The 26055-nt window shown below is 36.5% G+C and overlaps 1 protein-coding gene across 7 annotated transcripts in view; it reads left to right on the top strand.

Annotated features, from left to right (window-relative positions):
• Positions 1-26055, top strand: part of PAM (peptidylglycine alpha-amidating monooxygenase) — a 195300-nt gene that overhangs the window by 88236 nt on the left and 81009 nt on the right. The window contains exon 1 of one of the 7 annotated variants that reach the window (XM_064735107.1): positions 13107-13208. The exons of the other annotated variants lie outside the window; for them this stretch is intronic. The gene's annotated coding sequence lies outside the window, so the exon portion shown is untranslated. Of the gene's footprint in view, positions 1-13106; positions 13209-26055 lie in introns of those variants that run through there. 7 annotated transcript variants of the gene reach the window in all.

Below are 26055 nucleotides of genomic sequence, written 5' to 3'. Positions count from 1 at the left end.
TGTTAATTAAACAGTGATTTCGAGTTTTGTTTATTTTCAACTAAAAAAAGGTATTTTTGTCTTTTCTTTGACTGTCTCACCCAGCTTTCTGCCTGTGAGATTAATATAGGATCACAGAGTGGTTGAGGTGCCAGGGAGCTTTTGGAAATGATGTAATGTAACTCCATCCTCAGTTAAATAGGACCAGCTATATCAGGTTTCATATGACTGTGTTCACTCAGGTTTTGATTAGTTCTATGGATGGAGAGTCCACAGCTCCTCTTGGCAACCTTTTCTCATGCTTGACCACTCTTATAATGAACGAGTGTACTCGTTTTTGCGTGTAGAATTTCTTGTGATTCAATTTATCCCTGTTGACTCTTTTCTAGTCATTCCACTGCTGTGGCATGTCTGACATGCTTTCATTCATATTTTCCTTGCTTCTGTTATTTGCTAGTATTCTTAAAGACATTTAGAATGGTCTGTCTGGAGCAAGGATTGCCTCTTATTTTGTCTCCATTTGTAGATGGCAAATTACTTGATTTCTTAGGAGAGTCCACTCAACTGACACATTGTCAGTAGTGGTTATTGCAGAAATATGTATGTTAGGTAACTAAGCAGCAGCAGCATTGTGTTCTGGCAGTAGCTCACCATGATTTGCAGTACAGGCATGTACTGTGTGACATGTGACACTACATGTGTCTCATAGCTAAGTAAGCAATGCTTTTGTACACCAGACCCCAGTGAGGTTTACCATGTATCATCCAGCCATCTGCTTCTCATTTCCTAGACCACAGTGTGAAACCTTTGTGAGCCCAAGAGTCAGAGCAAAGACTTCTGAAGCAGATTGCTCTTGCAGCATAGATACAGCCATTAATTCAATGTATTGCTTGCTCCTCCCTTTCTTTGATAGGTTAGGAAGGTTTGCTCAGCTGTTTCAAGGGTGTTGCTTTCCACTGCAGTTTTTCTTCTACATTTCTTGATGTCCAGTCAGTGAAACGTTACTCTCTTGGGTTAATTGCTTGTACACTGGGAATTGCTATGCCCAAAGTAGAGGCACACTGTTGTTACCAAGACAATTTGTCCTGTTTTCTCATCTAAGGCACTTTGTTGCAGCTGGGAGATGTAAGCTTAGAAATGCACCGTTTACACTTGACCTTGGTTTTTTTTCTTATTATATTATGTGACCATGTTCATAGGGGTCCGAGGATGAGGGAAGAGATGAGGATCTGACTCCATGTTGCAGAAGGCTTGATTTATTATTTTATGATATATATTATATTAAATAATATAATACTATTCTATACTATTCTATACTATTCTATACTAAAATAATAGAAGAAAAGATTTCATCAGAAGGCTAGCTAAGAACGAAAAAAGAAAGAATGAATAACAAAGGCTTGTGCCCAGACAGAAAGTCCAGCCAGCTGACTGTGATTGGCCATTAATTAGCAACAACCACATGAGACCAATCACAGATCCACCTGTTGCATTCCACAGCAGCAGATTATCAATGTTTACATTTTGTTCCTGAGTCCTCTCAGGTTCTCAGGAGGAAAAATCCTAAGGAAAGGATTTTTCATAAAAGATGTCTGTGACATGTACTTAGTCTCCTTATTTTATTTTTTGATAGGCATCAATGCTAGCAATGTGTTAAAGAATTGGTAATGTTTTTTTTGGCCATCTACAAAAGTCTTACCAACTTGTTGGATGTACTCCTACTGTTGGGATAGCCGTATGGGTCCTGTGTGTGCACTCCAGTAAATATTTGTTTTGACTGTTTTTTACCATCTTCTTACCTGCTGAAAAATATATTTCATAGTTGGCTACTGTAGCAAGAAGTTGTCTGTTCAGTTGATTACTTGTGGCTATTTCTTGAAGTAGCTGCTGGATCATAAATTAATTGCAAACATGAAGCTATTTGTTTTGGAAAACTTGATTTGATCTGGTATAATTTCTGTCAAGTGCTCTTAGATTCATATCATTGCTTGATTATGGGAGAGGATTTTTGATCTATGAAAATGTTTGCTTCTTGACTCTTCCCCAAGGGCTTTTACTATGGTTTGTCCAGTTCTTGCTGTTTGGGAGTAAAATTTAGCTTCCAGCATCAATTCTTTCACTTTTTACACAATGAAGTAGTAGAAAACTCGTTGATATTCTCAGTAGATTTATTATGTGAATGCTTTATTCCGTTTTGTAACCTTGAGCTTCAAGAAGATGATTAAAACATTTACTTTTTTTTGTTGCTTCCCCTAAGTATAAGTACTTCCCTCTCAGCAGAATTAAATTTTAATTAATCTTAGTAACTAATCTTTGGGTATGGCCTCGTACTTGAGAGGACTGTTTCTTTGTGTTGCTGTCAGTATGGAACTTGTGAGCTATACAACACTTCAAGATGAGCCTATAACTCTAGAGTTACAGTGCAGTGTAGTCGGAGACCTGGTGCTATTTAAATGGTCTTGCTGTAGATCCAGAACTCTGGCTAGGTAGGAAATGGATCTAGCAGGTGTGGAATAGTATTTCTCTGTTTAGAGAAATCAATTTTCATTGAGGTGCTTCCTTTATTGCCATCTCTGATACTAAACTTGCATAACGTGAGACTTGGAAAAAAACACATTACCAGTGTGAGCAGCACTGGTCATAGAGCTCTTAGATAAAGTGAAATAAAACCTGAGCTTTGTATAGCAATAGTAACAAAGTGCTCTCAAGCCAATATTGTTGCTTAGGCACCTTTGGAAGTCTGCACCAGGTTTTTCCAGTTGCCACATCACTCCTCCAGGCAGAGGAGTGATTGCATGATGATGAATGTGAACTTCCAGTGTTCTATAGTATCTTCTGTTACAGCCTAACAGTGAATCAAGAGCAGCTGACCTTGGCCAAGCATGTTCCCTTGATTTGACTGGTTTTGGAAGACATAGCACCTGAGGCCTTAACTTGCAAACAGGAAGGATTTAATTCAAACCCAGCTGTATTTGTTTGCATAAGTACAGTTTCCTGTCTTTGGGTAATTTGAATGTTTTGCTGCTACAAGCAATCTCAATATTAGTTACCCTATTCTCTATAATTTCTTCTCCTGAGATTATCTTTTGTCTATCCATTTAGTGGATATTTGTTCACAACAGAATTAAAAAATAGGCTGTAAATTGTAATCTTGTTAAATGTGAGTGCTTTTTGAAGAATTTATGTTCACTGAAATACGCTAAGAAATTTTTTCAGGGTTCATGTTTCTTGGTATGTTGGTAGTGAAGTATAAGATACTGTCTGTAGTTTACTCAGGTTTGTTGGTAATTTTGACAAATACATGAGACAGTAAAAGGAGTAGCCTTGGCTTAAAGCCACCTTTGTCACTGTTATTTACTCCACCAGTAAGGTGGAGTCCAGGTCCCCATCCTCTCTGTTGGTTCTTACTTGGGCTTTTATTCTATTATTATTGTACTATATCTCTGTTTAATCAGTATCAATTTTTTTATTTCTTAAACCAGTTTTTTAAAACAAAAAAGACTTTCAGTGCAGACTTAATTTTTCTCAAAGTTGTTCTCATTAATTTCTCTCTCCCTTGCTCTAGACAGGCAGTCTCCAACTTGAAATTTGTGCATTTCTTCTCTAGAATATCAAAGAAGCTGGGAGAAGGAAGAAACTAAAGGAATGATAGCTTTATTCTTTATTGGTTTTATTTCAGATAACTGTTTATCACCTGATCTTGTCTTGTCAAAACCTTTTATGTCTGTGAGGAGAAGGAGTGTTATTTTGACGGTACTCCTCACAAGTATCAGAATGTTAGCACTGTTACTTTAGGTCCTTGTGGTCTTCTTGGTTCCTTTTATTTTTTCTGTCAGTCACATTTATAGTAGTTTCTTATTAAAAAATAATATTACTGAAAGGTAATCTAATCTGTTTCCCACATTTCTGAGAGTGTTTTGGTTTTCCTCCTTTTTTTTTTTTTTTTTTTTTGTATTTCTACTTTTCATTGTTTGGTGATTTTAAAAGTAGCTCTCAGCTTCCTCAGTTATGTCTTCAAAATATTAAAAATATTTTTCTAATTTTTGCTTTTCTGAATTGGTCAGGTTTTCTGTAGGTTATGCGGTTTTGTATTTCTGATTTTTTGTAGTTCATTAGTTTTGTTGTTTCCTCTAAATTTTATTTACTTCTGTCATGTGATATTTTTTTTCTTGAGAATTGAATTGGAGAAATTAATATGGAGTTATTGTTACATTGAATTCAGAAGGCTACTGTTGAAAACTGCACCTGAATTTTTGTATTTGCATTACTAGATTTTTTCAGGAGCAAATGTTTCCAAAGAATGGAATGTATTTTCTAATAGTATCATCATGATGTTCATTCTGCTAGTCGATGTACCTGTACATTCACAACAAGCGTTGTCATCAAGCATTAAATCTTTTCTTTGGTTGATGTTCAAATCATGGAGATCAACATTTGTGCCTTATTTTATCTTCTCATCCCTGTCAAAACAACTTGACCTACATACAACCTGCAGGCGTTTGCTTAGGAAGAATTTCTGAGTTATTGTATGTGTGTATACATTATCTGAAGATAAGATCTCTTTTCAATTTATAATAACGTATATTCACTTATTAGTAGGGAACTGGTGCTTAAACCAGGTGCTTTTTGAGGTATGTTGGGAATTTAGCTGACTAGAGAGACTGGAAAAGTACAAAACCGTGGCTAATTCCAAGTCCTGCACCTGTGTTGACAGTGCGTCCTTGGGCCTGGCTGTAGTAGGATAACAAACAGTGAAAGAGACATGAGAAAAGAGAGATGTAACCCCTAAGGAATGAGGAAGAGTTCATGGCATAGTTTAACCAATAGATTGCTTGGCTTATAGAATATTCATAAGCTTATTATTTGCTGTATAAGTGTTTGATACTTTCTTCAATAAACTGGACCGGACCGGACCGGACTGGACTGGACCTGTGTTGAACCATCTGGTGTCCTGGTCCCCTTCCTTCGACAGAGGTAGAGATCTTTTTCAGGTGTTATATCTGGTTATTACTTCTATTTGAAGTTGTGGATTTTTTTGGGGGTTTCTTTGTTTGTTTTTTAATGAATGGATAGTAGTTGTCAAGGTTTGCAGTTATCACTTGCTGACTGTTCTGCACTGCAAGTTGAAAGTTCAGTTGATGCTGGATTGGCATAGTCACATAGAAAAGTGAATTGCCTTGTTTCACAGCTGCATTATTACTTTGGTGAAATCAGAGTCTGAACAATTGTGTCAATCACTTACTGAGTATGGCCTGTTTATTTTAAAATCTTCATTTGGGTTGGCCTTGGCTGGCCTCGCCAGATCCCCACTCAGCTGCTCTTTCACTCTCCCTCCTTATCAGGATGAGTTTAGAAAGTATAAGTGGAACAGCCCAAGCTAAAAAGACCGGGAGATCACTCATCAGTTACCATCATGAGCAAAGAGGTTAACTTGAGGAGAAGGAACTTGTTTTATTGCCAGTTGAAAATACAGAAGAATGGACTCCCAGTGGGCTGTAGCTTCCTTCAGGGCATCTCCAGCTGCTTTGCAGTGAGGTCTTTCATGGGTTGCAAGCTTGGTATCTGCTTCAGTGTGCGCTTTACAGTGGCTGCACGTCCTGCTGCTTGGAGCACCTCCTCTCTTCACTGTCCCTGGTGCCTGCAGGGTTGTCCCTCTTTTGTGGTTTTCACATTCTACTGTGCAACGTTTCTGTAACTTCACCAAAGGTACCACCCTCCTGGCTGAAGGGCTTAGTCCTTTGCGCTGGTGATGTGGTACCACGTGTTTTCGGCACATTTCTGTCCTCACAGAAGCCCCCCTGCAGGCACCTTACTGCTAGTTCTTGGGCATGTAAACCAAATAAAACGGTCAATGAAAAATCAAAACTTGATGTTTAAGATAATATGAGTAATTCTGGGGACTCTTCTTATGTATGTGTAGTCATACGGGATGAATTACATGGAACTAGTTAACGTTTTCTCATTGTGTTTGCACATACATGTCTTCCAGTTCAAAATACCTAGTGACAGATAAAATAACTATTAGTTTTCTTTACAGAATTACAGAATAGTCAAGGTTGGCAGGGACCTCTGGAGCTCACTGTGGACATCCACCTTGCTCAAGCAGGACTACCTAAAGCAGGTTGCCCATGTCCAGATGGATTTTGAAAATCTTCAAAGTTACACTCTCCACAACCTCTCTGGGCTCCTACTCACCCTCACAGATGATTCCCTCAGTCCTTGTGCACATTTCCTAATTGCCATGATTGATCAAAGATGATGAAGAGTAGCAATCATGGGTGCATCCCCTCAGGACCCATGACCTTATGTATCTTCAGCTGGTTTAAGTATTCCCTGACCATGATCAAGGTTATGTCTTCCTTGCTGTAGACTTCCCCTGGGATTTGATAAGGTTATGATGTTTAGTATGACATTTCCTCTAACTTTGTAGCATATAAGGGGACCAAGAGATTGGTTCAAATAAGGTTCCTTATGTGCCTTTACATGCATATAAAGTATTTTATGCAGTAATTCTATGGAGTTGGTTTATTTCAGTGGTCATGGCTGCTGCTGTTGGCAGTTTCATGTCCTGCTCTGATTAGCTTCTAATATGTGAGAGAGCAGCTGCAGTCATCTATCTGCCTTGAAGCACTGTTTTCTCTGTCAGTTTAGTGTTTATATATAAGCAATATGCTTTTAATGAAATGGTGGTATTTCAGCCAAGGATTATAACTGTATGTAGGTTGTGTTGCTGTATGTAAAAGACAGCGAATATACTAGAGGGATCTTTTAATAGATTTACATGCAGATAAGCACAAAGGTGATTTATTTGAATCAGTTAAAGTCCTGCTTCTCTTAGCATCTAGCTCTTTCTTTCCAATATACTATAAAGAAAATATTTTCTCTGCTTCTGTTTCCTTTTTTAGTTTTGTGCACACTGACAAAGCTAGCTCCATTTAAATAATAAATCCCCATCAAAAGCAATTTTCTGTATGTTTTTTACTCCATCGAGGATATTTTGATTTTCGTTCTTTAGACCTACATATTTTATTATTTTTATTTTTTTATTAAAAAATAAATGTTTATATTTTTTTATGCATAGGTTTATTATGCATAGGGCAAAGAAATCATTAACAAAGACATGATGCAGTGGCATTGGTTCTGATTTTTATGTCTATACTTTCTTGTTTATATGTGAAACCTGATTTAAGAAAATACTACAGCTTTATGTATTGCTCTTGACTGCAAAGATCATTACCAGAACTTTTATTTCACAATCCACAGTACAAATCCTTTGTTTTAATTGACTAAATCAGGCATGTCTGCTGTCTTGTAATAAATTTGGCCATTATGAGTCATCTTCAAATAAAAATAGAGCTTCCACCATGAACTGTATTTGCTCACCTATAGGACCAGAATCAAAAAGAGAGTAAGTTGCTCATTTTGCTGTGAAGTCTGTCTCAGACGAGCTAAATTAGTGAATATGTCTTGTCTTGCTGAGCTTCCTGCCAGTTGTTGTGCAAGGCATTCGCATGTTTTAATTAAATATTAAGAGTTCTTGATTAAAAATAACCTTTTATATTTCTGTGTAGTGACTAGAGAGAAGCTTCTGGAAGATAGAAATAACACGCTTCATCTGTAAAACACCTAGCGTGGAGATTTGCTAATTCTGAATCACTTTGGAATGAAAACTAGGTCCAACATTCTAATCCTTTTAACCTACCCCTCTGTCAGACATTTTGTGGTTACAGGAAAGGGACTGTAGCCACATGTCGAATTCTCTCATTTTCTTTTCGTTTAGGGGTTGTTTATCTGGAAAGGTAACTTACAAAAGTCCACTCTCCCAAACTTCAATTTGGAGTGGTAGAATTTGAGGTTGGGAGCATGAATGGGAAGTAATTTATTCTTGTGCCACAAGCCGGCTGAGGTATTTCCATAACTCATTTTGCTATTAAAAAAAAAGCTACAGGCATCTGAAAAGGAGGTTATTGTGAAAAAGCCCTTCTTCAGATAAGTTTCTGATTTCAGAATTAGTTTGGTATGGACATGTCACTGAGACTTCTTTGAGATATGGAGGCAGTGTAAATTGAGCATGCTCCTTGGAATGAAAGTGTTGAAGTTACTGCAGGACTGTGGAGTGGAATGAGGAATTTTGAAGCATGGATATTTGGTTCTCTGAAGCTGACCTTTAGTGACCTTTGGTGTACTTTTAGTCAGCCCTCAAACCAGCAAAGCAATAAAGAAATGGTGGCATTTAATGACTGAGGGCCAACCCTATTTTAGGGCAAATTAGGATATTTTCCTGTCAGATTTTTATAAAAACCTCTGTTATCATTCTGTTGGCAGAGCTGCAGAAGGCATTTGGTCATTGAGCATGCATAAAGTTAAAGTGGTAGAAGAAGGTTAATATCCGATTATTTTTCAGTGTCTCTGAGCAACAGTTGGACAGAGCATGAATAAAATTTTAGATTATGCAAAGTTGGAATTTACTTTGAAATTTTTGCTTGAAATACAGAAATGTAAAATGAAATGAGGTTTGAACCATAAAGACTGCAGTCTTAGCAAGTGCCTAATTTTTTGCTCTCAAAAACTTGTGATGTGTACTGTTCCACCCCTACTAATCTAAGAGGACCTCTTATATTTCCACTTAAAAATGCCTCTTGTGTACACTGAGAGTCCTTTTAAAGAAATGTATCAGAGTTGTAAGAAGTCTTGTTTTCTGCAAAACCTGTTTCTGTGTTTCAGGGATCCATGTGACAAGGACTTACTGCATATGGGTGTTGGGGTTCAGTATTGTCTGTAGACCTCAATCTCCACAGCTGTACTTGAAGTGAAAAGAATGAGCAATTAGATTTTTCCAAATGTGAACATATCAATAAAAGTGCCTAGGTACAGCTTGTTAATACTTTACTTTATTGTATCTATTTTAGGAGTATAGTCCTGTCTCTTTCTGATGTTCATTTTTGTAGCTTATCCCTCTGTTTTACATACAGCAAATTTGCCCAGGCAGTAATGTTCTTTTAAGAAGGCTAATTAAAGACATGCATAGACTTAGAGATACATTCCAGACCTTTAAGGGGAGAAGGTTTATGTGGCTGAGACAAACAAACAAGGTGGCCTGTTCAGAACACAATTGTGCTGCTGCTTTGCTCCCCCCTCCTGCCTTTCCTTGAAGATATTGATGATGGTGGTGACCATTCCAGAAGTTTGTGCACAGTGGTCTCCTCCTCCAGCATTGCAATATCAGAAAACATGTTTATTTATTGTGAAGATATGTGCAGGAATAAACAATGTCTGTAGAAAGGAAATTGTGGTAGCATTCTACTATTAATGCTCTTTCTGTGAAAGTCTTCTAAGATTGCCCAGTCCAAATGTTTGAAGTGGAACTGGTGCTAAGTGAGAGATTTGCAGAGATTTTATAGTAGAAGTGCATGAAGTAATGAAAATACTTTTTTCTATACAATTTCTGTATAATATTGTATATTTCTGTATATTTATAATAAACAATACTGTATTATTTATGTGAGTGTGTTTTTCTCCATGATATGAGATAGCAAGATACAGCATTGGCTCCAAGTTCAGGAACCAATGCTATAGAGTAAGGACTTGCTGCTGGAGAGTTCTTTGCCTCCTTTTTGCCACTGATGTTGGTTGTGAAAAGAACTTAGCTCTGTTTTGGGAACATGTCACTATAGAAAATTAGAGAAATCTCCCTCGTTTACTTGCAGCTGTACATATATGAAATAAAACACAATAAGTGTTCTAATTCAAAATATTTTCTAATTTAACTTGGTGTTTGTTATCCCTTACATTCCATAATAGTAATAGTATGAGTTTTTAGGCGTAATACCAATTTAGCGTTTCCTGTTTTGACAAATAATAATCTAATTATTTTATTATTATTATTACTATTTTCAGCAATTTTTTAACCATGTGGTAAATGTTCATTGCTGTCTAAGCTGGTACGTCTGCAGCTTGTTTAGCAGGTAGACAGTTACTGCCTTAAAGGGCATATGCCCAGATTTCCATGGGGAGGGGAGATTTTATAGAAACTCATAGGATTGTTTGGGTTGGAAGGACCTTAAGGATCATCTTGTTTGAAATCTTGTGCAATGGACAGGGACACATGCAATAGGCCAGGTTGTTGAGAGCCTCGTCCAGCCTGGTCTGTAACACTTCCACAGATTGAGCATCTGCGCTGTCTGGACAAGCTGTGCTAGTGCTTCACCAATCTCAAATCTTATCTAAACATTATCATATGATATCTGAATATAGTCTGTTTCAGTTCAAAACAATTTCCCCTTGTTACTAACAGTGCATGTCCTTCTAAAAATGTCCCTTTCCACCTTTTTTTGTAAACCCCTTTTAGTTACAGGAGGATGCTATAAGGTCTCCTTGTAGCCTTCCCTGCTCCAGACTGAGCAGCTTATACTAAACTCTCTCAGCCCAGCTTCAGAGGACAGGTGCTCCAGCCCTTGTATTGCCTTCTTGGGAAGAGGAAGAGATTTGTGGAAGAGTGCCAGGAAATAGATTGAAATCTCTCTTAGCAAAAGCAGGACTTAATAATATGCTGTGATTGCTTGAGCTACTCTTTGATTCTTTCTATTGCTGTAGAAATGAGAATCTAGAATGACTGTGAAATGTTAGCATAATAGTCCTAGAAGTTTAGGTGTAAGAGGAAACCATTACATGTGGCCTCAAAAATTATGTCAGGATGGTTCTTCTACATGCCATTGCATCATTATTTGCAGCCTTATTCTGTGCTGACATCCTAAGCTTGTGCCTGTTCACAGACATACAAAAATAAAATTACTGCTCATTGGGTTTTCTTTTTTTTTTTGTGCTTTTAAAACCAGACTTTAATCAGCTCAAAGAAATATTAGGAAGAATGAAAAACTGTCATCTGGTATGTTTAATCTGCCTCCAATACCTGTCTCCCTACTTGACATCTAACCTAAATTGGTTGTTTTTCTGTAGCAGTTGCAGGAGGGATGACCCTGACAGTATTAGCATTCCATACTAAATTAAGTTACTCTTCAAGGACTGGACAATGAAGCTTTTCCTTTTATTTAGTTTTTAAAGCAGTCAAGTGAGTTAACTAGAGATGAACAGTAAGTAGTGGAATTGGCCCAGAGAAATACTTCTAGCTGAGATTCTCGTTGGAAAAAACTGAGACAGTAATTTAACTGCTAAATCCAAATAACTGAGGTGTTGGATTTATTTGATTTATTTATTATTACATGCTGTGAGAGGTTCGATGCAATTTACTAGATCTGCAGCTACTGTCTGATCCTCCCCTTCTGAAAACAGGACGGAGATTGTGGGAATTGTGTTTTGGAAAAATGTCACTTTAAAGGCTGAGTGTGTCATCTAGCAGTTTGAAGTTGTGTGTGTTTTCATTTTCATCTTTTGTAATTATATTTTTTACTCAATAGTGAGAAGTTTATTGCTTCAAATTTAAAGCAAGCTTTTATATTCAGCTTCAGGCGGATGTGGTTGTTTTTTCCTTTTTTTTTACGCTATTAACTTGGAAATTAATTTGAGGTAAGGTAAGCACCTTTAGATCTTGTATATCTTGGTTTTAGAAGAAGTTTCAACTGTTCATACTGCTGTGGCTCTTTTGACTTGGGTTTCTTAACAGGAGCTACCTTGATTGTAGCATCAGTCTATAAAGGTGGAGTTGGAGGGTACAGTCTTCTGCTTTTGTTGAGCTATGGTTTTCACTGCTCTTTTTCTCTGTGTTTATGCATGGGTGAGCACTGTTAATGACCATTGGACACATAATACTAGTCTCGACAGAGGATCAGCATTGTTATGGCTTTCTGCATTTACTTAAGCTTCTGCAGATAGCAGAAGCTTAAGTAAGTTGCTTTTGTGACAAAGGCACATCTGGCTGTTTTTTACTTCTTTGTTCTTTCTCTGAAGCGTGTGTAGCGTTATATACAAAAAGATACTGGGGTGGAGGGCAATGCACTATTGCTCCTTAGATCAATGGTTTTGAAACCATGTGTGTACAGAAAATTTCCTATGAAAAGCAGGTGTATGAAGCGTCTGAGGAAATTTGCACTTGAGCTTGAAAAGGGAGCCATGAAATGTGCTTTTTTAAAATAACAGTACAAAATTTGGTTGACAAGACCAAATGTTGTCTGTCTAGTTGTAAAAGTGGTTGGCCCATTAGTGTTCTTAACCTACACATCTGATGATCAGAGCTTTCAACCTAAGTGTGAAAATCATAACTTCTTCAGAAGGGCATGATTAATGTTAGAATTGAAACAATGACATTGATTAAAAAATCTGTTTATGGTGGCCCTTGCAGATACTCTAAACTGAAGGAATCCCAACTAGCTCTGTAATTCTGATTGGATTGTTAGTCACATGGTTATTTTTGAGTATTGAGAAAACAAATATCTGCTGAGCTATTTGTGTGCAAAATGAAGAGATGATAGTTCAGTTTTCTGGAAAACAGCCTAAATAATCTTATTCAGCTATCTTTGGGCCATATCATGGCACTGCTTGTAATATTGCCCAGAGTTTTGTCCTTCCTAAGTAATCTATTGACTAATAGTCATTGAAGTTGAAAGAAACATGATACCAGGATAAACACCTTTTTTCACAGCATGCCAGTTTATATTATGCCTGAGCTTTAGTATTAGCTGGACTTTTGGTTTCATTGTGAACAGTGTTTTATCCCCTAGTGCAAAAGAACATTCTACACATAAAGCTCTTCTGTGATTTGTGGAAGGTAATATATCAGTGTGATGGTGTCAATGCATGCAAATAGAGAAAACAGAAGTGCTTATGAAATTGCTGCCTGAGAGTATTGCGTCTTGACATCTGACTCCTGACAGATCTTCCAGATGTTAGATTTCAATAATGAATTCAAGCTATGACACTTGTAATTTTAAAAGTTGTATCACAATTAATAGAATCAGGATTCAGTGCAGGGTTTTTTTCTGCGCAGTAGCATACTCACTGTCTCTGTGACAACCTTCATTTCTTTCTGAGCAAATGGAAACCTCGTATCACAAGCCTCAGGAAGTTGTTAAAGCAATTAAAGGCTTCTCTCTCAGCACAGCGCTTGGTTACCATAGTATCCTTTGCCTCAAAGCCTTTACTGATGATGTCAGTATGCGTACAGGGGCTGTTCACAGCATCTACGTGAAGATTATTCAGCCCTCACTAAAGATCATAAGCATCTCTCCATACATTCTGTTATCCAGTGTTATTTTAGTAATTAATGAGACTGGAAGGTAAGTGACTGTTGCTTCATATTGAATAGTTTTTATGCATCCTCACACTGAAGTTTCAGTGTTGCTTTTTTGTTTATTCCATTGCATTGTTCACTAAATGCATAAAGTATGTTTTAGATGAACCAATTGCATAGCTTAGTGTAATTTAAATTTACTAAGTCTAAGTAATTTTCATAAATATAAAAAAAGGTAAAGTAAGAATCCCTGAAGTAAAACCAAATTGATTTATTATATAGTTAGAAGGTTTTTACAAATTAAAATTTGCAGAGAATTAATTTTAATCTTAAGAGGATGATTGAAATTATGTAGTGAGGAGTACTACCTAAGAGAAAAAGGTTCACTTAAAAAAATTATTATTAAAACAATAACTCAGCAATCAACACCCATCTCATATTAAAAAGGGGCTTTGATAATGCAGGAAATTCTACATTAAGGTGATATGTATTGTGCAAGTCCGTCATTGTACCTCTCTTTCTCCCATGCATATACAGTATGCAAGTAACTTTTCTTAACCTGTACCTGTTTTCTCTCTTTGGATCATAACATTTCTTGGCTTATTTAGACACTTCAATCTGTTTTGGGAAAAGGGGGCCTCTATTGACATCTCTTAAGGAAAATGCTTAATATGCAGTGACTCATTTGAGAGTTTTAATTGCTATTAATTGCAACAGATGTGATGCATTAGAAGAATAGGAAAGACAGTCTAGTGACTATACTGTGCCTTTTGAGTAGCCTTAATTCCTTGTGGACCAAGGACTTTTTTTATGTGCTCTTTTTTTTTCTCACTTGACTGTCTAGCTATTAGTTTGGATAATGATAGAAAAATAATAATACTTTAGATATTCTGATGCCTATTAACTTGGAGCTTTGAACCTTAAAAGTCTGTTCATGTATTTAATACAGTTTTTGATTGTTCGCAGTGTCTTCCTTTATGGCTTTAGGAATTGTGCTTTTCTGTTTCAGCTTAGGAGGTTAGATTAGGGGGATTTTGTTCATTGTTGTTTTTTTGTTCACTGTTTTTTGTTTGATTGGTTTTCAGTTTGGCATGTTAGACACAATCAACCAGTATGTAAAACATATTTCTTTAATAAATATCTACTACTATGTGGTAGTAGTTTGGAGTTGGGTGCTTCTTTTCATGTTTATTAATGGGTTTGATTTGTTCTTTCTCCCACCAAGTCTTTTGACTCCGTGTTTGGGTTTCACATTCCAACAGTTCATTACAGAAACAGGGTTTCTGTTTGTTTTTTCACTTAAATCCTGTTAGGTCATTTATGGGGTGCGTGTTTGGGTGCGCTCTGGAGATCTTCCATTGTAGTGGTGTCATTAATCATTGCTGCTTTCTCTGTTCTGAGCAGAAAATAAGCAGGATTACAGGAGGACTGAGGGGAAAGGGCAATAATTACTTTAAAGAAAGAAACATTTTTTTCAAATAACATTGTGGTACTGACTTATAGAAGGATGTGACAGTATTAGAGCAAAAAGAATATCAAAAAGATGAATATGAAGAGGGAGATAGTTACCTTAAACATGGGCTGAAGGAGAAGTTCTTGAAGGAAAAAAAAGACTTGAACAGGATAAATTGGGAATTTTTCAGTTTCTGTTATTTAACAAGAGAACAGATCAGAACATTATCTAAGGTAAAGCTAACAGTTTTTGAGGATGCTAAGTTAATTGAATGTTGAAAAGAGTAGTCTTGCTCTCTCTGGTGCTCTTTCCTCTCTACAGCACTCATGAGATGCATTTGTTAAGTGGGTTGATGTAATATAAACCTAGTCTGTAGTAAGCAAAGAGATTTTCCACCAACTGGCTAGATAAGCCCATTCTACTGGAATCTGTGGACTCACAAAGTCTGTCACAGTAGATAAGACTGGTTTAGTTGCTCTGCAGAGCTTTAGCTTTGAGCACATTCTGCTGTAGCCATAAGTACAGCTGTACCTTAAAATCATGGTGGGTTTTAATGAAGTTTTAAATCTCCCTGTTCAAATACAACTGTGAGAAAAAATAGCTGGTTGGCACATGAGATTTTGTGGTCAGTTTCTGAATATTTTCCCTCATCTTTAGGGAAGTTTCTATTCAGATAGACATCCTAGACAAATTTCTGACCTTGTTTGAACAAGGAAATTGAGTTCAAGACCTGACACTAGTGATGTGCTGGTTTTAAATTAGGACGTCCTCTCCCTCCCTCCTTGCCCTATGGCTGGTCGTGTGTACAATTATACATGTGTTTTGTGTGCATGGTGGGGCTTTATTCTTAACCTCACCATGGTTAGATGTGGGAGCTGAGACCACCTTGCCTTTCTTGGTCTGCATGATCTGGCCAGATTTGCTTCCAGCACAAAGCTTTAATCATTTTTGCATAGTTAAATATTTAAAGCATGCAGCTCGTCTTTGTTTACACAGAAGTTAGTAATAATGGAGGAAATGCATAGTCTTTCAGAATCAATAAAATTTTCTCAATTGCATCCTATCTCTTCTGACATTATTTGTACACATGCATGTGGAATGGGGCAGTGAAGGCTCTGTGTGTTGCCTGGTATTTCAGTCAATAGGAGAAAAAATGTGCCACAATCTTGCTAGAATTTGCTTACAAAAAAAGTACCTAATATTTTTGTTCTGACAAAATGTAATTACTGGTAGATAAGCATTCATGTATTTCTGTAAGATTAGATAATTTAATCAGGAATGTTAAAAATGTAGAAAAATCCATAAATAACTGTGTGACACCTGTGTCCTTTTTGTCTTTTTTTTTTTCCCCTCCACATTATTCCAAAAATCATGCTTTGGCTGTGCCCCAGAGATACAGGGATTCTCCTCTGTAGGTGTATGAAAATGAAGAAAAATCTCCATAATATTTTGTATCTGGTTTTTTCTAAGTGCTTTTTTTTTTTTTGTCTGGAACCATATGTGCATGTTTGTTTAAATCTGTGTAATAATAATAATAATAATAATAATAATAATAATGTCAGGTGGATATGTTAGTTCAAGGCTTTTATAAATACTTCCATTCCATATTGACTGGTAACTAGCATGTTGATTTCCAAAAATATATTCTCCTGTTCTGAAAATATTACCTTCTGGTGTTGGGAATATTGTCATATCCTGTGATATGAATATTTCATAGTGGCAAGTGGCTTAGATGATCTTTAAGAGGAAAATACTATAAAGCTAAATATACAACAAAAATAATAGTGTTCTAAGAAAAACATTTTAGCATTCTCTAGAGCTTGTTAGTCTGAATTGGTGGGTCTGCCTCTGTCTATGTACAACATCTGATTCCGGAGAATTTTTTAAAAACCAAGAGAATCCCTTGAAAGTATACAGTGTGTTCTACATTGGGAAAAATGGGGTTTCACTGATATTTTTTTCTTTTGAATTTCATTTGGAGTGTCTTCATTTGTACCTGCAGACATGTATAGGTTCTGTTGTGTTTTTCAGTCTCCCTATTCCATGCCCTCTAAGTTTAAGGATTTTTTTTAACATTATATTGGATTTTTTGCTTGATTAAATGTCAAAATTTTGAAGCTTTATGATTGTTTTGCCTTCTTATTTTCAATCTCTTGAGTATTTATCTCAAGAATAGCAGCAGTGTTGTGCATCTAGAAAAGGCATTAATTTATGGTTCAATACAATAGTGTTTGTGAAAAATGCCAGTCACTTGTTTTAAAATTTTCAAAGTTTAATAATAATAAAATGGTTATAAAAATAGTAATGAAAATTAGAGCAATAAGAATTTGGACAATCAGAGTTAGGACAAGAGAGGGCAATAAAAAGCAAAGGAACATGGATTTCCAGCTGCTTTTCTAGGGCAATTATGCCCTGAAAAGCACACACACTAACAGAAAGATTAACCCTTAAAAGCAATAGCCTGTTGCATATTCATATATCTCATACATGATGCATAAATTCTTTTCAAACAGTGGGTATTCTCTGGTTATTGTCAACTTTTCCACCTTGTTGGCTCCTCAAAGGTGGGAAGGAGTTGGTCTCTTATGATAAGGAGGCAATAATTCTTCTCTTGTGGATTTAGGCGTGTTGCTGTTCTCTCTGTACGAAGAATTTCTTGATTGTCTTATCCCTTTCTTGAGCTAGTTAAGAAAGTATCTTACATCACATAGTTTCTATTTTAACATTATGTTATAACCTAAAACTATATTTACCACATGCTGTAAAAATACAGTACTACTGATTAATACAACATATCACATATAGTGTCTGCGAAGAACCTGTCATGTGATATGTACTTTTCAAGTTTTGTTCCTAAGTTACATCATGTGTTACCTCAGGCTGTAGGTGAGGGTTTGGTTAGTTTGGGTATTTTTATATTAATTTATATGCACTAGAATTGGAATTGAAGTAAATTACTTCAGTTGGAGATGTTGCTGGAGTCTTGACTGAAAACGACTTATATCTACTTCAGTGAAAGCTGCACATTACACTGGACCTTAATCATATTTTCACTTTTCTGCATGTAGATCTGTAAGCTCTTTGTGGGGGGAAAGGATAGGGGTCATATGGGAGCATTAAGTCTAGATCTAAGCCAGTCCATCTGGTTTTCTCCAGGACTGAAAGTCTTGGACCTTCCTGCAAGGTTTCAATGTATGACTTCCATTACTTGCTGAGACAGTCTAGAAGTGTTTGTCTTACTTTAGAGCCAAAGTAGGCTGATGAATCTTGTTACTTGGTGTAAGAAGTCTTAACAACTTTTCTCCTTACAATACACCTGAAAGAAGCTTTAGTATGTGAGAAGCACAGTGGATCCATCACTTGTGAAGAAAGGTAAGACTCCTATAAGAAAACAGAACTGTTACAATGACTGTATTATTTCTAGGGTGTTTTCTTTATTTGTTTGTTTGCTTGTTTTTTCTTTAACTAAAAAATTAACACAATTTGAAGGTTGTAGTTTATTCCATAGTGCTTTCTTAGAGAAATCTGAAGAAGTGGTGTATGTATTTAAAGGAAAAAAAGGAGAAAGTTCTTCAGAAAAGTACTGTAGAAGTGCAGTGTTGCCACATTCTGCTGTTTAAAGAAGTCTATACAGTCCATCAGAAGGAATGTGACCTCAAATTTCCTTGAGGTTTTCCTAAAAGATCTGCATTAAATCTGAACCACTGTGAAGTACTCCAGTCAGTGGTATGCCATTCCTCCCTTTCCTTTTTGAAGAAACCTTCCTCTCTAGTAACCCCTTGAGTATCTCTGGCACACATTTGTATTTCATCATCACAGAGCAATTCCAACTTTCTTTTTCTTACCTTAAAAGATCCAAATTTAAATTTGCTGGGGTGTTAGTAAGTCCTTTATTCAGAAGACAAGAATGCTGACTCTCAATCCCTATATTGTTGTACCTGCCACTCTCTTCAGCAGGCACTTTGCCAGCAAGCAGTGGCACATCTATGGATTGATGTACCAGATGGTGTCTTTGTGTAAAGATATCAGCAAAAAAAAAAATTTTGCTGAGCAGATAATTTGAAAGGAAATCTCAAAGCCAGGTTTCTCATCTGGATTTTTGTGTCAGTAAGTTTTTATGGGTTGCTTAAAAGCTAGCAGAAATTATTCTGCTTTTGATGCAGTTTATAAAATGTGAGAGTTACCCAAACCCCACCAAAAGTGTGCTTGAATAACAGACGTATTGATATTATCCCCTCCTGCTGCTAAAGTCTGATTCAAATGTTGGATGTCTGCGTCTGGAGGATAAAAGAAGGCAGAGATCTATATAAGCTGAGTTACTGATGCTGACACCTTTGGTAAGAGCAAACAGCCATGTTTGGAAAAGAGCTGCATGTCACCAGACCTGCAGCCCTATCTTGTTTGAGGGTACCCCTTGAATAGAAAAAGGGAAGGGAAGCATGGGATGTGATTTGGACCTGAGAAAAAGACAAATCTCTTCTTGCCGGTGTGGAGGTTCTGTTATGTCAGTAGTATCAACTGCTTGCACTAACACTTGAAATGTCTTGATTGTAGCTGAAAAATGCTGTGACAATTATACTGTTTCATGCAGAATTACTGTCATTCTTTATCATTTGGTCACCTGGCTTCCATCTTTGACTTCAGCCTTGGTCTCCATTGCCCTGTGCCGTGTTCTTTAGTAGCTTGATTTCAAGCCCGAATTCCTTGAAGGCAGCTTGGGTAAAAACGATGGATTTATGGTGTGTTTTTGGAACTTACACACTTAATTTGAGATTTAATGCAGGTAAGCTCCAAGGTGAGTTTGGAGTATGTATTATGTTTCCTGCCAAGGGATCATACCCTAATGCTTTCATACACACTTAAGAGAATCAGAATTGGAACTGATGTGTAACACTCTAAACTCTTTCTCCCATTTCCATCATTGCTGGATTTTTTAGATCCCCTTTATTGTAGTACTACCTTATTTTTATTTTACATTGATTTGTATTGTTGGCTAGTGAAATAACCTGTCTTATACTAAACTGTCAGTGTAATCCATTGGAAAAACAATCCCAAGTGTTTCTCCACTTGAGATCATAATAGAGTTAAAAACTTCCAACTGTTCTCAACAACAGAAGTAGGTACTGACTGTGTGATCACGTGTTTAGTCTGCTGATAGCTGACCTGCTTCTTCATTATCATAAGCCGGGCAAATTTTGTTGTACAAATTTCTTGTTGTATTTTACACCAAAACGCATTTAAAAGTCTGCTTTCTTTCTGTATTTTATCAATGGCTAAGGAGAACTTATAATGTGACTGTGTAAGATTTTTGTGAACAATTTTTAGTGCTGACCTGAAAAAATATTTATCTTTGGAGTTTTTTTACTTTAGTCTCAGATGTCTTCCTGAATACTTTAACTACTGCATCTCTGGAATTGGTTGAGATTCAGTGTGTGGGCCTCAGGTTGAATAATTTACTTGTGAGTAAAAATGTGTCTGAAATAAAAAGTAATGTAAGCTACGTCTATGTAATATTTTATATAGCACTTCAAATTGAGCATTTTATAAAATTCTCTACTGATCTTTTTTCTTTTCTGGCAAAAATGCATATTTTTGATCCAGAAAGAAGAAAATTTAGGAAAACAAAATAATGTATTTATAATTTATAGAGTAATAGACATGTTAAAAAATTGTGTCCAAAGTATTGCATCCAAAAGTCCTATTCAAAATATTGTCTGCTGTTTCTATATAGTGTGACTTTTCTATTTTCTCTCCTCAACCCACACCTCTCACCTCCTGATAGCTTTCACTTTATGTCAGAAAAATCAGTCCTGTTGAATGGGGAGCTGGGAGTGGGGGATTTGGACCTTTTTGCTAAAGACACCGATTATGTGATCTAGGAGGAGCTAAAATGCTACTCGGGCAAGTTATTGCATACAAGTAGATGAGTGGGTGTTGTATTTGGAAAAATTTCTAATAAGCACTGTAATGCATAAGAAATCTTTAATTCAACTGTTTTTACATTATCAAAAATTTGTTGATATTAGTGTGTTAATTTAAAAATATTTCCTTTTACTAGTCTAAAGCTTCATTTTTCTGCAGGTTTATAAAGTTCACTAATGTGAGAGGTTTGTAGTTGAACTTGACAAAATATGAACGCGTATAAAAGAGTTTCTTCACAAATCTGATTCTGGAAGGACAGTCTCATCTCTAGTTTGTAGATGTTTCATGCTACTGCATTAAGGAGCAATATTAAAATGTATTCTTAATATTAATTAAGAATAACAATTTTGTACAAATTTTTGATAGCGATGTAGTTTTCTTAGCTTCTAATTAGACTAATGTCAAAATAGTTTTTCTGTGTGGGAACTTGCTTGTTAAAATAAAAACAAGCAAAAAAGTGTACGTTATACTAAAAATAGAAGTCATTGCCACATTTTCTTGCAAACGTACCTGTGTGCTTATGAGTTGATTATTATGTAATTTGGCTCACAACCCAGTTTCCAATTCATATCTTCATGGATGAGTCTTTTCTCATATGTTGCAACTTAGTTAATGAGATTAGACTTGCACTCATGTGAACTAATCTCATCTCTTCTGATAGGCTTTATTTTTAAGACTATTTATTATTCAGTATGATGGTTGCTTTGGTGAATCTGACATAAAATAAATGGAACCATTTCTGAAGCGTGGGTTGCTGGTATTTTGCAGGGGGCTTGGATTTCCTTCCACATGCTATTTAGTTTGGATAGCTGACTGTTGACTTTACACACCTCCTTTCTCAGATAAATGAAAATCTTGCTCCAAAACTTCATCTTATCTATGAATAAGAAATATTTGTGTTATGCATCATATTTTTTTGGTATGTCAAAGGGATTTGTCCATGGGCTTGCAGTAACTATGATATCCTTTCATAGTTTGTGATAATGATTTTACTTTCATTGTTTTAAAACCATTAATCGTGACGTTGTTCTTAATAAGATCTGTTCCTGTTGTCTTTTGACAAGCCCAGAAACATGGTGGATCTCATTTGTTCTTCTGTAGAAGAGTTTGTTTTGTTCCCTGTTTTGGCTAGGAATTCATGTACTGGCTGAGTACTAACAAGTTTTATGTTACGACTCACAGAATTTGTTGGAGTAGCAAAATATTGTGACACAGGGTACAGTAATTTTATTTTTTCAATTTTAAAATTTGACACTCAAGGGTGGGTATTGTGTGTTCTAGTTTTCATCATTGCTGTTCTTGCAAGAGCCACAGAATATCATGTTGGAAGGTGACCTTAAGGATCATCTGATCCAGCCTTCCTGACAAAAGCATGGTCCAGTCAAGATCACCAGCACCTTGTCCAGAGGGATCTTAAAAGAGCCCAACATTGGGAAATCCACCATGAAATAAACACAGGCAGGAGACCTTTCTCCTTTTTAATTCCTTTATTAAAAGTGATCAGCTCGGGTGGGGAGAACTGACAGGTCCATGCTCACTCCGCCGCTGCTCCCACGAGTGACTCCGAGGAGGAGGAAGAGTTCAGCTTTGTGTGTGGACAGAGCTGGGGGTTCCGTCCTCACGAGAGCATCCGGAAATTCCCTACTTTTCCATTCAACATTAGAGGTCCTCTGTCTAGCCGACATCTTTTTGTTAGGATAAAGGGTAAAAAGGGTCTTAGCAGATACTAGATTCTGTTCCTCACGTCTAGACAAAGTTGACTTTGATTCGTCAATTTTGTGTTGGCTCGTTGTTTTTAGGGGTTTTTGACTAGGTTTGGTGAGGGGTCCCTCCCGTTGCATGCTGGTTCCGATGTCATTTGCGTGCTAACTCCGAGGTCTCCTCTTCACTGTCCGGATGCCATCCTCCAGGAAGCAGCAGGGTTGCCACTCGAATAAAGGGGGAATTCTTAACCATCAACGACAGGTAGTTAATGAAAACGCGAGGTGATTACAATAACAAACAGTTAGAACTCCACCCTGGCAGCAACTGGCCCAACCTGTTAAATCTGCAACCTTTTAAAATAATGGGCAGCTTTTCTACTCATGAAATACCACATCTGAAGGCTGATTATTTCAAGGGCTGAATGTTATCATTATGATAAATATTCTTTTGCTGTCCAACAGAATCTTCCCAGGAGTATATCCACTACTGATTGTCTTTTCCTTGTGAAAGGGGAGTCTTCTTCTTTGTAGGCCCCAGTGATAAGAATTCCTGGAAATCTTATTTTCTCAAGGCTGAACAAGCCTGATCCCAGTTTGCCAGCCCTGCTCCTTCTGGTTGCTTTCCAGGGCTGTTTTAATCCCCGCAGACAGTCCTGCACTTCCCCGGGTCCCCTGTCTGCCCCGCCCTGCTGGGTGAGCATTGTGCCAAGTGTCCTGAGTGTTTCCCTTTGTCCAGTTCCAGCAAAGGCCAATCTTTGAAGAAGCACCTTTTTCTCTTTCTCTGTGGGATGTTGGTTTGTGGTTTGTCTGTATTGTTATTGTTAAATAAGTAGTTGAATATTGTTAAGCAAGCTAGCAGAAAAATTAGTATAAGGTCCTATAAGTATAGGTTTCTCTCTTTGCTACTTGTATTCTATATTCCCTTAGTGATAAGGGACAGTCATTTATGTCCAGTTAGAAGAGTGGGCTATTCTGGAGGAAGGTGGAATAGACATATGAAGGTGCATCACAAAAGTTTACTGCAGTTCTAAGCTGCTTTTTTTAGGTTGCTTTTAGCTCTGTTCCATAACATGTAATCCATAAATAGAATAAATAGTATTAGGAGTAAAGTGGTAAGAGTTCTAACCTGGCCTGTGGTTAAAATTATCTTTGAACGGTTTCTTCCTGTGATGTTCAGTTTTTTGCTGTTGTCTGTGAAATTGCTCCGTTCCCTCCTCCAACAGTGGAGATCAATTCCCGATAAATTCTGTATTTTCAAATACTTCCTGGCTCACTCTTTCATAGGAAGTGTTATTTAACAAGCACTTCCTAGAGAAGTATATTGCCATGCTGGCATGCACAAGGTGCTTAATGACAGACAAATCACCAAGGAAAACAGTGGTTTTAGTTGCTGTTTTTTCAGCTAATCAAAATAATCACTTGACAGATGGAATAGCACAGGAAAGAGATTGCATTCTGAACCAAAGGCAAAATACATAAAATAATTACCTATTTTTTTTTAATTTTCCAAATTAAAAAAAAAAAGAAAATTAATGTGTCTACCTACATATTTACCATTGTTGTATGTAAGGGGTAACTCACTTGCAACACCAATATAGAGTCTGTAATAGTGGTCATAAGCAGTAGGACAAATACTGATTCAAAGAACTGAGTCCTTTGCCAGCTGGGATTAAACCATCACAATAGGAAGAAATTTCATTATAGCTCTTGAATTATCTTCCATTTCTTTCCCTACAGTGGAATTCAGGAGTCCAGTCACAGGTACTCAGGTTAGGAAAAAGAAACTTTTTTTTTTCTCTTTGCTATTGGAGGTTTCTGGTACATCTTAAAATTAATTTTAATTTTCAGTGAGCAATGATTATGCAATGAAAGGTAAAAAATCCAGATTGGGTTCTAGCATGTTCCACTTTTTTCTTGCCGATATCTGCCAATATCAGCAAGGCAATCTCTGTAGTAAAATGTAGAGCTTAAGGTTTTTGCTTTCTGATGTACAGAAATCAATAAACCAGTCTTCCTAGGTTCTGTTCAAACTATGTGTTGCAGAAATGCTTTTCATCTGAATTAATTTCAACAAATTACCTAAGTACAAGCTAAGTCTTAAGATTCTTCTTTAACTTGAAATCATGGTCGTTGTGCAGGAGTCAGAGAACATAAAGCTTGAGGATTTTGCAGAGTGGTATAGGAAGGGCAGTATGATGATTAATGTTATACCCACATCTGTCAGGGCTTTGTGGAAAACAGTAATAAATCAGTATCAAGCAAAGCCATTGCTTCCTGTATTATGATTTCAACCCATTCTGTTAGAATGGGTTAAAGATTCTATTTAAAAATTAAAGATTCTATTTAAAAACTAAAGATTCTATTAAAAAAACCCTAAAGATTCTATTTAAAAACTAAAAAGAGGCTTACTGGTCACAAATCATTGGAAGAAGTGGGGGAAGTGTACTGATCTTCTAAGAATGAGAACAGATGATATTGCAAATCTTTCTAATCTGAGCTGGCAGCCTCATACAAGTTGCATGATTTTTACGTAGCTTTAAATTAAATTATAAACATCAAAACCAAGTCATGCTGACATGATATCTAGCTCTACCCGGTTCTGAGGAACTTTTGTCTACAGCAAAACTTCTAAAAACCTTCTTCCTGTTTCATTGTTTTTATTGGTAGACTGAACTTGTGTGTGTGTGTATATATAGAACCTAAATTGTTGGCATGTGAAATCTAGTTAGTTTTTAACATTGTTGAATGAGAATTGCATTCCTGTATGTGTGTGATGTGGTTTTGTTCTTTGTGCAGTTCTTCACTCTCAAAGTACAGCTGTCTCTGTGCAGTTGTCTGCCACAGAAAAAATCTTGTTTCTTAACATTTATGCATTGATTTGAAATAATTAATAATTTTTTGTTGCTCATAGTTCAAGTGAATGAATGTGTGTCGATCAACAGATTTGCCATAAATTTTTTTCTTTATTTTTGCTATAAGGAAACTAGTACTATTTTAAAGTTTGAAGTACTTTCTTGCAGAAATCTTCTACAGTGTTTCTGTCTAATAGGTGTCGGATCTTTAAAAGGTAAAGTGTGTCTTTAATTTTTGGCACTTGTGAGGACCTCCTCACATAGTATGAAAGATTTCCTTCAGTAGTATCCTTTCTTCCTTCTGTGTTCAAAGGTATCTGATTTCCTTTCATTTAAGGATAGGTCTGTTTTAAACTGCTGTGAGTAACACTGGCAGTAACGTATTTCCTTTAGCTAAGGGAATTTGAAATTAGGATAACTTGAAATTTCTGAAATTACTGAACGCGCCCTGGGAGAGAGAAAATATATATGTGACTCACGGCTGTTGACAATTTTTGTTTTTTTAAACAGGCGAGATTTTCAGAATGAGTAAAGTCCGGTGTTACTGAGAAACAGGAATTCCCAGTATGTCCATCAGCTTTTGAAATTGCACTTTCCATTGCTCTCCCATGTGGAAACTAATTGCATAAATAGTTTTATCATTTTTATAGTTTTTGTTATGCTGAGGGAGAAGGTACTGTAAATTTTGCATATATTTTCTTGTCTCTCACATACTTTTGACTGAACAATTAAAGGAAGTAAAAGAAATGGGAGGATGTTCTTCCTTATAAGTCAAATCCTGATGTTGCATGAGACAAAGCAGACAGAGTTACTGGAAGATCTTAGATTTAAGGATTTTTCTGTCCCTGCCATTTATTGAACAGGGGATTAAACATAATTTGAATCACCTATGTTTTGAAAACAAGTATTTCTGTAAAAATATAATTAAAAACTTTTTTTCTAAATTCCAGTGTCCAGAAGGAA

Source organism: Zonotrichia leucophrys, chromosome Z (genome assembly GCF_028769735.1).
Source record: "Zonotrichia leucophrys gambelii isolate GWCS_2022_RI chromosome Z, RI_Zleu_2.0, whole genome shotgun sequence".
NCBI lineage: Eukaryota > Metazoa > Chordata > Aves > Passeriformes > Passerellidae > Zonotrichia > Zonotrichia leucophrys.
This window is presented reverse-complemented; position numbering and strand designations above follow the sequence as displayed.